Below are 10266 nucleotides of genomic sequence, written 5' to 3' on the forward strand. Positions count from 1 at the left end.
CAGCAGTGAATCCATCTGGTCCTGGGCTTTTCTTTGTTTGGGGGGGCTTTATTACTGTTTCAATTTCTGTGTCAGTTATGGGTCTGTTTAGGTTTTCTATGTCTTCCTGGTTCAATGTAGGTAGGTTATATGTGTCCAGGAATCTATCCATTTCTGATAGATTTCCCTGTTTGCTGACATACAAGTCCTTGTAGTAATTTCTGATGACTGTTTTTATTTCTGTGGTGTCTGTTGTTACATTTCCTTTTTCATCTCTGATTGTATTGATTTGGGTCTGGTTTGCTGCTGATTTTCTAGATTCTTGAGATGACTGGAAAGCTCATCTATTTGGTGCCTTTTTCAATTTCTTCATGTAGGCACCTATTGATATAAATTTTCCTCTTAACACTGATTTTGCTGTATCCCATAGGTTTTGGTATGATGTGCTGTTATCCTCATTTTCTTCCAGAAAATTTTTGATTTCTCTTTTGATTTCCTCTATGACCCATTGTTCATTTAGGAGCATGTTATTCAGTCTCTATGTGTTTGCATTTGCTCTAGGGATTACCGAGTTGCTAATTTCCAACTTCATTCCTTTATGGTCTGAGAAGCTGCATGGTATGATTCTAATTCTTTTGAATTTGCTGAGACTTGCTTTATGGCCTAGTATGTGGTCAATCCTAGAGAAGGTTCCATGTACTGCTAAGAAGAATGTAAATTCTTTCTGTGTAGGATAAAAAGTTCTGTAGATATCTGTTAGGTCCATTTGAGCTATAGTATCATTTAAGTCTACTGTCTCCTTGTTGGTCTTCTGTCCTGATGATCTGTCTACCTCTGAGAGTAGAGTATTGAAGTCCCCCAGTACTATTGTATTGGGGTCTAAGTCTCCCTTTAATTCCCTTAACAAGTCTTTTAAATAAACCGGTGCCCTGTAATAGGTGCATATACATTGATAATCGTTATATCTTCCTGTTGAATGGATCCCTTAATCATTAAATAGTGCCCCTCTTTGTCTCTCCTAACAGTTTTTGCGGTAAAATTTATGTTATCTGATATTAAGATGGCTACGCCCATTCTTTTTTCATTTCTTTTGGCATGGTGTATATTTTTCCAGCCTTTCACTTTCAGTCTGTATGCATCTTTGTTAGAAAGATGTGTTTCTTGTAAGCAGCAGATAGATGGGTTTTGTTCCTTAACCCAATCAGCCAATCGGTATCTTTTAACTGGATTGTTCAGGCCTTTAACATTTAATGTGACTATCGATAAGTAGTAACTTTGTCCTATCATTTTTGTGTTCCCTGTGATCTTTTGCTGTGAGGTTTCCTTCCTTTACCTTCTTTCTTATCGGTGACTGTGTTTCTGTGTTTCTGCGTGTATCACATCTTTAAGCATCTTTTGCAGGACTGGACGAGTGGCGACAAATTCTTTCAATTTCTGTTTGCTGTGAAAGGTCTTTCTTTCACCTTCATTCACAAATGAGAGCTTTGCAGGATATAATATTCTGGGCTGGTAGTTTTTCTCTCTTAGTACCTGGGCTATGTCTCGCCATTCCCTTCTGGCTTGTAGGGTTTCTGATGAGAAGTCAGCTGTGAGTCTAATTGGAGATCCCCTGAGAGTAATCTGACGTTTCTCTCTTGCACATTTTAAGATCTTTTCTTTATGTTTCACTGTGGTGAGTTTAATTACAATGTGTCGTGGCGAGGATCTCTTTTGTTCATGTTTATTAGGGGTTCTATGAGATCCTGTACTAAGATGTCTCTGTCCTTCTCCAAACCTGGGAAATTTTCTACTAGTATCTCACTAAAAAGGCCTTCTAATCCTTTCTCCCTCTCCATGCCTTCAGGAACTCCTAGGACCTGAATGTTCAGTTTTTTAATAGTATCCTGTAGATTCCCGACAATATTTTTTAGATTTCTAATTTCCTCTTCTTTTCTTTGGTTTGCCTGTTTCCTTTCCTGTTCTCTGTCTTCTAATTCCAATATTCTCTCTTCTGCTTCACCCATTCTGTTTTTAAGGCTTTCTAATGTGTTTGTCATTTGATCTATTGAATTCTTCATTTCATTATGGTTTCTCGTCACTATCACAGTTTCTTGTTCTACTAGTTGTTTCATTTCATTTTGATTCCTCCTTAATATTACATTTTCACAAGAGAGATTTTCTATCTTGTCCATTAAGGATTTCTGTAGTTCAAGAATTTGTTTTTGAGAGCTTCTTAATGATCTTATCAATTTTTTGAGATCTGCTTCTTGCATTTCTTCTATCTCATCATCTTCATAATCTTGAATTGGGGTGTCTTTTTCATTTGGGGGCATTATAGTGTCTTCCTTGCTCTTGTTACCTTGGTTTCTACATTTGTTTGGTATCTTGGAAGTGTGGCCAAAGAGCTCTGTTTGGTTCTTCAGGGTTGCCTAGGCTCAGGAGTTTCTTTTACATATGTAAAGCGGCCCCTGCTCTTTGTCTTGCTGGGCTTTGTAAGGAGAGTGCAGAGAGAGGCTAGTGTCCCTGCTGGTTCCCCCCTTTTTTTTTCTCCTCCAGTCAGCCTGGTGTAGTTCCTCCCCCACCCCGCATGAGCTCAGACCACACTCTAACCTTCCCAGACAATGTCTTGGGTTACCTTTCCTTCCAGTGCCGGGGCTCAAATTCTGCAGCTGCCCTTCTGTGGCTGGGCTCGCTCTTTTCCCCACTCTCGCAGCTCCCGTGTCCGCGGCACGGCTCAGTGTGGGTCGGCATGGCTCGGCGCTGCTAGACGCGGCTCGGTGCGGCTTGGCGCGGCTCGGCGCAGCTCGGCAGGGCAGTGGGCCACCCTGCTCTCCCCGTAGGTCCTCTGTGTCACATCCACTAGATCCGGAAGTTTCCTCTGCAGTTTTTTTTTCTGAGTCTCTTTCTGAGGGTACAGTAACTCCACTTTTGTTAAACTTTCTTTTCCCGAACTGTTGTGTGTGCCCTCACTCTTCTGCCATCTTGGCTCCGCCCCCCCCTTGGCTGTTTAATTCTAACTTCTTTTGAAAAATAATTCAACTTTGAATGTCCACCTATATCTGTTATACATTTCTTTCCTGTTTCTAAGAAAAAGAGAGGTGATTAACTAAAATCATTCATGTAGGTAAAAATACCCCATTTTGGTATCATATTTGACCTTTTATTTTCATGGGTAGAAGCTAATTTGATTGGTTTCAAACGTATCAACATTTGATGCCTCAATAAAGTCACAAGAATGTTGTTTTGATAAAACCAAAAGGAACAGAAATTTTGGGAGATTATCAAAGGTTTAATGTAACAGTGTATTGGGTACATTGGATGAAACTGAAATGCCTTTAGTGACATACATACTAGAAACAATAGGTTTGTCTAGAATGGATACTGGAAAAGGCAGAAAGAACCAATCGATTGAGGATGTCTTCAGGTGAGAGAGACATGGGAGACATTTTAAAGAAATTCTATAGAGACAAAATTTGTATAAGAATCAGAACCAAAGGTCCCCAAGTAATCCAGGATCCACCCAGTGATGATTAGAAAAAGGAGGCAAGAAGCTGAGTCAATAAACAGAGCATTCTTAATCCAAGAAGATATTTGCTCTCCAGTTAGAAGTTTCAGATACTAACAAACCCTCTGGGAGAGGGGAGAATGTTCTGGAAGGCAGATATTAAGTGAGCTAAAAAATTGTGTCATCTAGGCCTGCACCGCGGCTCACTAGGCTAATCCTCCACCTTGCGGTGCCAGCACACTGGGTTCTAGTCCCGGTCAGGGCACCAATCCTGTCCCGGTTGCCCCTCTTCCAGGCCAGCTCTCTGCTGTGGCCAGGGAGTGCAGTGGAGGATGGCCCAAGTGCTTGGGCCCTGCACCCCATGGGAGACCAGGAGAAGCACCTGGCTCCTGCCATCGGAACAGCGCAGCGAGCCAGCCATAGCACGCCTACCATGGCAGCCATTGGAGGGTGAACCAACGGCAAAAAGGAAGACCTTTCTCTCTGTCTCCCTCTACTGTCCACTCCGCCTGTCAAAAATAAAAAAATTAAAAAAAATAAAAAAAATTGTGTCATCTGATATTAACAATTTTCATTCATGATTCACTATTCCACAAAATAATCAACTCAATCTATAAGTTTTATTGTATGGTTTTGCAACTCTGCTCAATCATCCACAATAAAATGACACTTGTCATTAAGCAAATGAATTGGAGTGAATCTAATTAAATTTATTAGAATATTAAAAAAATTTGGGGCTTACATTTGGTTTCTATAGAAGAACAATATGTACTTTTCAATTTTTTAACTTACCAGTTAAAATACGAAGAAATTGTATAGGATCAAAATGGACATCTTATGATTTGATTGTAGTTTTTAGCTCTTGTTTATACTCCTGTGGAACTGTGATCTTTATACTTTTGACTTCTTCAATATTATGGTTAGTGGTGCCTTAGCCCTACAATTATAGAGTGCACTGAAATTATGTTTTTGTGAAAGTTAAAGGAGAAGAAGTAATGGAGGAGGGAGAATGATGGAGTAAAAAGAGGGAGGGAGGGAAGTATGGTTATCTTCTTAGAATTATACCTATGATGATCACTGATGTCATAAATAAGAGTGTCAGTTGTTAAATCAACAACGGGAATCACTGTGCACTTGCTCCCCATGTAGGACCTCTGTCCTTAATGTGTTGTACTATGAGAATTAATGGTAAAACTAGTCTTCAAAGGGTTCCTTATACTTCGTGTGTCTGTGTGAGTGCAAACTGTTGAAATCTTTACTTAGTATTGAGTTGAACTTCTATATATAATGATCATTTAAAAATGAATTTTTTTTTATTTTTTGACAGGCAGAGTGGACAGTGAGAGAGATAGAGAGAAAGGTCTTCCTTTTTGCCATTGGTTCACCCTCCAATGGCCGCTGCGGTAGGGGCGCTGCTGCCAGCGCACCGCGCTGATCCGGAGGCAGGAGCCAGGTGCTTCTCCTGGTCTCCCATGGGGTGCAGGGCCCAAGCACTTGGACCATCCTCCACTGCACTCCCTGGCCACAGCAGAGAGCTGGCCTGGAAGAGGGGCAACCGGGACAGGATCAGTGCCCTGACCGGGACTAGAACCCAGTGTGCTGGCGCTGCAAGGCGGAGGATTAGCCTATTGAGCTGCGGCGCTGGCAAAAAATGAATCTTAATGAAGAATGGGATGGGAGAGGTAGTAGGAGGTGGGATGGTTTGGGGGTGGGAAAGTGGGTATTGGGGAAAGAACTGCTATAATTCCAAAGTTGTACTTATGAAATTTATATTGACTAAATAAAAGCTTTCTATAAAAAGAATTATACCTATGAAAAACATGAAATATACCAGCTTCATATTAATAATAATTAAAAAGAAATAAAAAATTAAAAATCATTTTAAGGTCTCAATAGGATATATGCCCAGAACTGACAAGTAAAGTTGCAGAGAATGGCTAATACAGCCTTATCAGTTTCATTTGTCATCCTAATCCCTTCCCCTATGGTCACATTACTTCATTTCTACCACTTCTATTTCTTATATGAAATATATCTTAATGCATTTATTCTTAAACTGAAATAATAGGCTTTTACTCTGTTTTTTAGAAGAGCATAATTGAGGAGCCATGTTGATCTATGTTTTACTTGGAATATTTAGTAATTCTGAAGTATATATGATCTTTTTTGTTTTGACTAAATTGAAACACCAATAAAAACACAGGGTCTCTGTGATGTTGAGGGGGCATACTTTATGGTGTAACACATGATAGGGATTTGTAAAGGTTTGAGGAGTGCTGGAGAAGAATGTGAATATTACTGAATGGTTCAAATGCTGTGTATTTTATGTGTATGTACACAGTAATTATGTGAATTTATTTGTTTTTTATTTGGTTCTAAGTTGTGCATAAGGCTTATCAGTAGAGATCTGCAATAAAGTTTCCCATTATAGATTTACTTATTTCTTGCAGTAGCTTAGTTCTTTAATTGATTTAAATATTTTCAGGTAACTTGGAGCATAAATTTGAGATCCTATCTTCCTAGTGACTAAAAGTTTTGCCATTATGCGTTATTTTTTCCCAAAAATATTTGTTTTCCTTAAAGTCTGTTTTGTCTGATATAGTGATTGTGAGTTTCTTTTTAAAATATTTTCCTGAAATATATTTTCAATCCTTTACTTCACTATTTTCACAACCATTTTTGTTTTCACTTTGTATTTTAATGGCTTTTTAAAAAAACTGTTCAGTTTTGTCTAATGAACCCATTTGGGTGATTTTGAGAAAATTTTACCTACTTATATTTAGTATGATCATTAATATATTTAGATTTATTCCCACTTAATTAAGAATTTTAGTTTTCTTGGCCTGAGACCATTTTTCCTATTGTTATTTTAGCAATTATTTTGTTACTTAGTGTATGGAATTTTTCTCCTTTCCTTTTTGGGGATGCATATTTGCTGTTTCTATTACTAGTCATTATCTTGGAACATTTACCATACAGATTTTTCTAAATAAAGTAAAAGTTTAAATTATTTGTACTTCTTTCCTCAGGACTGTAGGGATTGTTAGAACACTTAAAATGTAATCACTGCTTTTCTGATTTGGAGTTGCTTTTATTCAGAATTTTAGTTCTTTTTTTTTCAGCCCCTCAAATTAGCCATAAGGTTTATTATTTCAAACAGATGATGATGCAATTTGCAGTTTATTTACTACTCACCATTCATTTTTGCCTCTCATTCTTCTGAAATCATGACCTGCCTCTTAGGAAGATATCTTGGTTTCATTTCACTGTCAATAATGACAGCTCATCTTTCTGGATAAGTGCAGGGCAGTAGTGACTGTGTTCAGTACTTCAAAGATGGTATTCAAGGCTCTTTGTTTTCTCTTTTTCATCTATTAGTGCAGTTATTCATTATTAAATCATCTTTTTCCCATGGAAGTTTTATAATCATATCTGTTTTCCATTAAGAAGTCATACCTTATACTCTGTATGTAGATTTCTTGTCACTCACTCTTCTTGGCACACATTGTACATGCTGTTTCTCGCATTGGGCTAGAGGGATTGGAGAAGCAGAGTCACTATACTTTCATATAAAGTATCTCCTACATGCTCCTAAGACGTGCGGTTTGATAGGTTTTCTCATTCTGTGCTCCATATCTCTTAAATTTTTTTTATTTTTTTTTTTTTTTTGTTTTTGACAGGCAGAGTGGACAGTGAGAGAGAGAGAGAGAAAGGTCTTCCTTTTGCCGTTGGTTCACCCTCCAATGGCCGCCACGGCCAGAGCGCTGCGGCCAGCGCACCGCGCTGATCCAATGGCAGGAGCCAGGTGCTTCTCCTGGTCTCCCATGGGGTGCAGGGCCCAAGCACTTGGGCCATCCTCCACTGCACTCCCTGGCCACAGCAGACAGCTGGCCTGGAAGAGGGGCAACTGCGACAGAATCCGGAGCCCCAACGGGGACTAGAACCCGGTGTGCCGGCGCCGCAAGGCGGAGGATTAGCCTGTTGAGCCACGGCGCCGGCCACATATCTCTTAATTTTAAAAATATTTCAACTTCGAATGGAAGAGGTGTCGCCGGGGCGACGACCCCAACTCCTCCAGCGCGGTCCCGCAGCTTCCGGCAGGGCGGGGGGGCTGCGGGCCGGAGACGCCTTGGGTGGCTGGCAGCGCAGAGGGGGCACCGCTCGCGGTTCGGCCCTGCTTCTGCCCAGACCCTGGCGCCACCCCAGCCGCTGCAACGCCCTTCCGGCCCTGCCTCCGCCTCCAGCCTCGGCGCCGCGCCCCGCGTCGTCCCCGCCGCCCCCAGGCCCTGGGCCCGCACCCGCGCTGCCGGCTGAGCGCCTCAGCCTCGTTCGCCTCGGGGAGCCGCCGGCCACGCCCGCGGGGCTGGTGCCGGGGCGACCGCGTCTGCTTCAACCTGGGCGGCGAGCTGAACTTCTACCCGGGCCGCCGCCGCGGGAGTCAGCGGTCTATCGACCTCAAGAAGCCCACCGACAAGTGGATCTACAAGGGCACGCAGCCCACCTGCCAGGACTTCAGCCAGTTCGCCGCCGCCACGGAGACCATCTCCCTGCTGGTGGGCTTCCCAGCCGGCCAGGTGCAGTGCCTGGACCTCAAGGACACCAGCAAGCTCTTCAACGGGGTGCGGCTGATCGACAAGACCAAGGTGACATATCTGAAGTGGCTGCCCGAGTCGGAGAGCCTGTTCCTGGCCTCACACGCCAGCGGCCACCTGTACCTGTGCACGTCGGCCATCGTGTGCCTCGGCGCCGGCGGTACAGACTGCTGAGGCAGGGCGAGGGCTTCGCCGCCTATGCCGCCGAGAGCAACCCGCTGGCCAAGTGGGCGGTGGGCGAGGGGCCCCTCAACAAGTTTGCCTTCTCGCCCGACAGCCGGCACCTGGCCTGCGTCAGCCAGGATGGCTGCCAGCGCGTTTTCCACTTGGACTCCGTGCTCCTGCGCGGGCTCATGAAGAGCTACTTGGGCGGGCTGCTGTGTGTATGCTGGAGCCCGGACGGCCGCTACATGGTGACAGGCGGCGAAGCAGACCTGGTCACCGTGTGGTCCTTCACCAAGGGCTGCGTGGTGGCCAGTGGCCACGGCCACAAGTCCTGAGTCAACGCTGTAGCCTTTAACCCCTACACCACGCGGGTGGAGGAGGCAGCAGCCGGCGGTTGTTGGGGAGGGGGCCGGCGAGAAGGAGGGGTGCGAGGAGGAGGGGGAGGCCACGGCTGGGCGCGCCCAGGCTTTGCCGGACGCATCCCACTCTTCCCACTGCCCAAGGCCGGCTCCGTCACCTACCGCTTCGGCTAGGCCCGCCAGAACACGCACTTCTGCCTCTGGGACCTCACCAAAGACGTGCTGTACCCACACCCACCCCTGGGCCATACCCGCACCCTCCCTGGCATCCCTGGCACCACGTCACCTGCCGCTGGCAGCTCACAGGCTGGCGAGCATGGCCCGGGGCCCCTGCCCCACTCGCAGTCCCGCTCCAACAGCCTCCCACACCTGGCAGGTGGTGGCAAGGCAGGTGGCCCAGGCAAGGTGGCGGCAGAGCCCGACACGCCATTCAGCATCAGCCGCTTCTCCACGCTCACGCTGCAGGAGTGGCGAGACTGGGGGGCCGAGAAAGAGCACAAGCGCTACCACAGCCTGGGCAACATCAGCCATGGGGGTGGCGGCGGCGGGGGGGACAAGCCCAGTGGTCCCGCGCCGTGCAGCCGCCTGGACCCTGCCAAGGTGCTAGGCACCACGCTGTGCCCTCGGATCCACGAGGTGCTGCTGGTGGAGCCTTTGGTGTGCAAGAAGTTCGCTCAGGTGCGGCTCACGGTGCTGCTCTTCCTGGAGGACTGCATCATCACCGCCTGCCAGGAGGGCCTCCTCTGCACTTGGGCCCGGCCGGACAGGGCGAAGGGGACCCGTTTCCCCTTCTCCTCTCCACCTGCCACTTCCCCATCATCTGTGTCAGAGCTCACCAGAAGCGCCAGCCGCCGGGCCGGAAGCTAGCTGAGATGACATCTCCTCCCAACCAGGCAACTCCCCAAGTGGCACAGTGGTGTGAAGCTGTGGATGCTGGGGTCCCTGCACTGTGCCCCAGCCTCCTGGCCTCAATCCTTCCCACTGACCCCACGGATTCCCACATTAACAAGACTAACCAGGACAAATAAAAAAGTCACCTTCATTTCTTCAGCTATCCTCAGATTTCCTATGTCAATGATTCTCTCTTCAACCTAGAAAGATAGAGATCCAATGATCAAAGTGTTTGTGGATTCTTCACTGACTTCTGAAATACTGATATGATAAGGGTGTTCTCATCCCTCTAAATGCCTCTTAACTTTGTTAAAATTTTTCTTTTTTTAAGTTTTATACTTTTATTGAAATGTTCAGTTTCAATGGACCTTTGGCCATCAATGGAAATACACTAGCAGTAAAAAAAAAACATTGGCAGTGGAATGTGACAACTGTCCCCTGGGGATTAAAGCAGAACACAGGGTGATAAGGAAGTGAGCAATCCAAGACCTAAGAGCAGTAGTCTGGCCAAAGATCCCCAAAAGGTCTGAGCTCCCTGAACAATGATAGCCCCCAGGTATTGAGAAGTAACTCAAGGGCTTGTGGATGTGGGGCAATCCAAGATACTGGTCCCACAGGAAAATCTCTCTCATGCCTAATCAACTCTACTTTGGTAAAACTAGGCTTACCTGACAGGACAGTCTGAGGGAGGAAACATAAGTGCTAACAGTAAGAGTCCAGTGAACACTTAGTACTGGCTTCATGGCACAGAAAGAAAAGCCAGAGCCAAGGACAAGCTGGCCAGACACTTAACCCC

The 10266-nt window shown here is 45.4% G+C and overlaps 1 pseudogene; it reads left to right on the forward strand.

Moving 5' to 3' along the window:
• LOC133746993 (dystrophia myotonica WD repeat-containing protein-like) overlaps window positions 1-9809 on the forward strand; it is a 36384-nt pseudogene extending 26575 nt beyond the window's left edge.
• The last annotated feature ends 457 nt before the right edge of the window (window positions 9810-10266 follow it).

Source organism: Lepus europaeus, chromosome 18 (genome assembly GCF_033115175.1).
Source record: "Lepus europaeus isolate LE1 chromosome 18, mLepTim1.pri, whole genome shotgun sequence".
Lineage (NCBI taxonomy): Eukaryota > Metazoa > Chordata > Mammalia > Lagomorpha > Leporidae > Lepus > Lepus europaeus.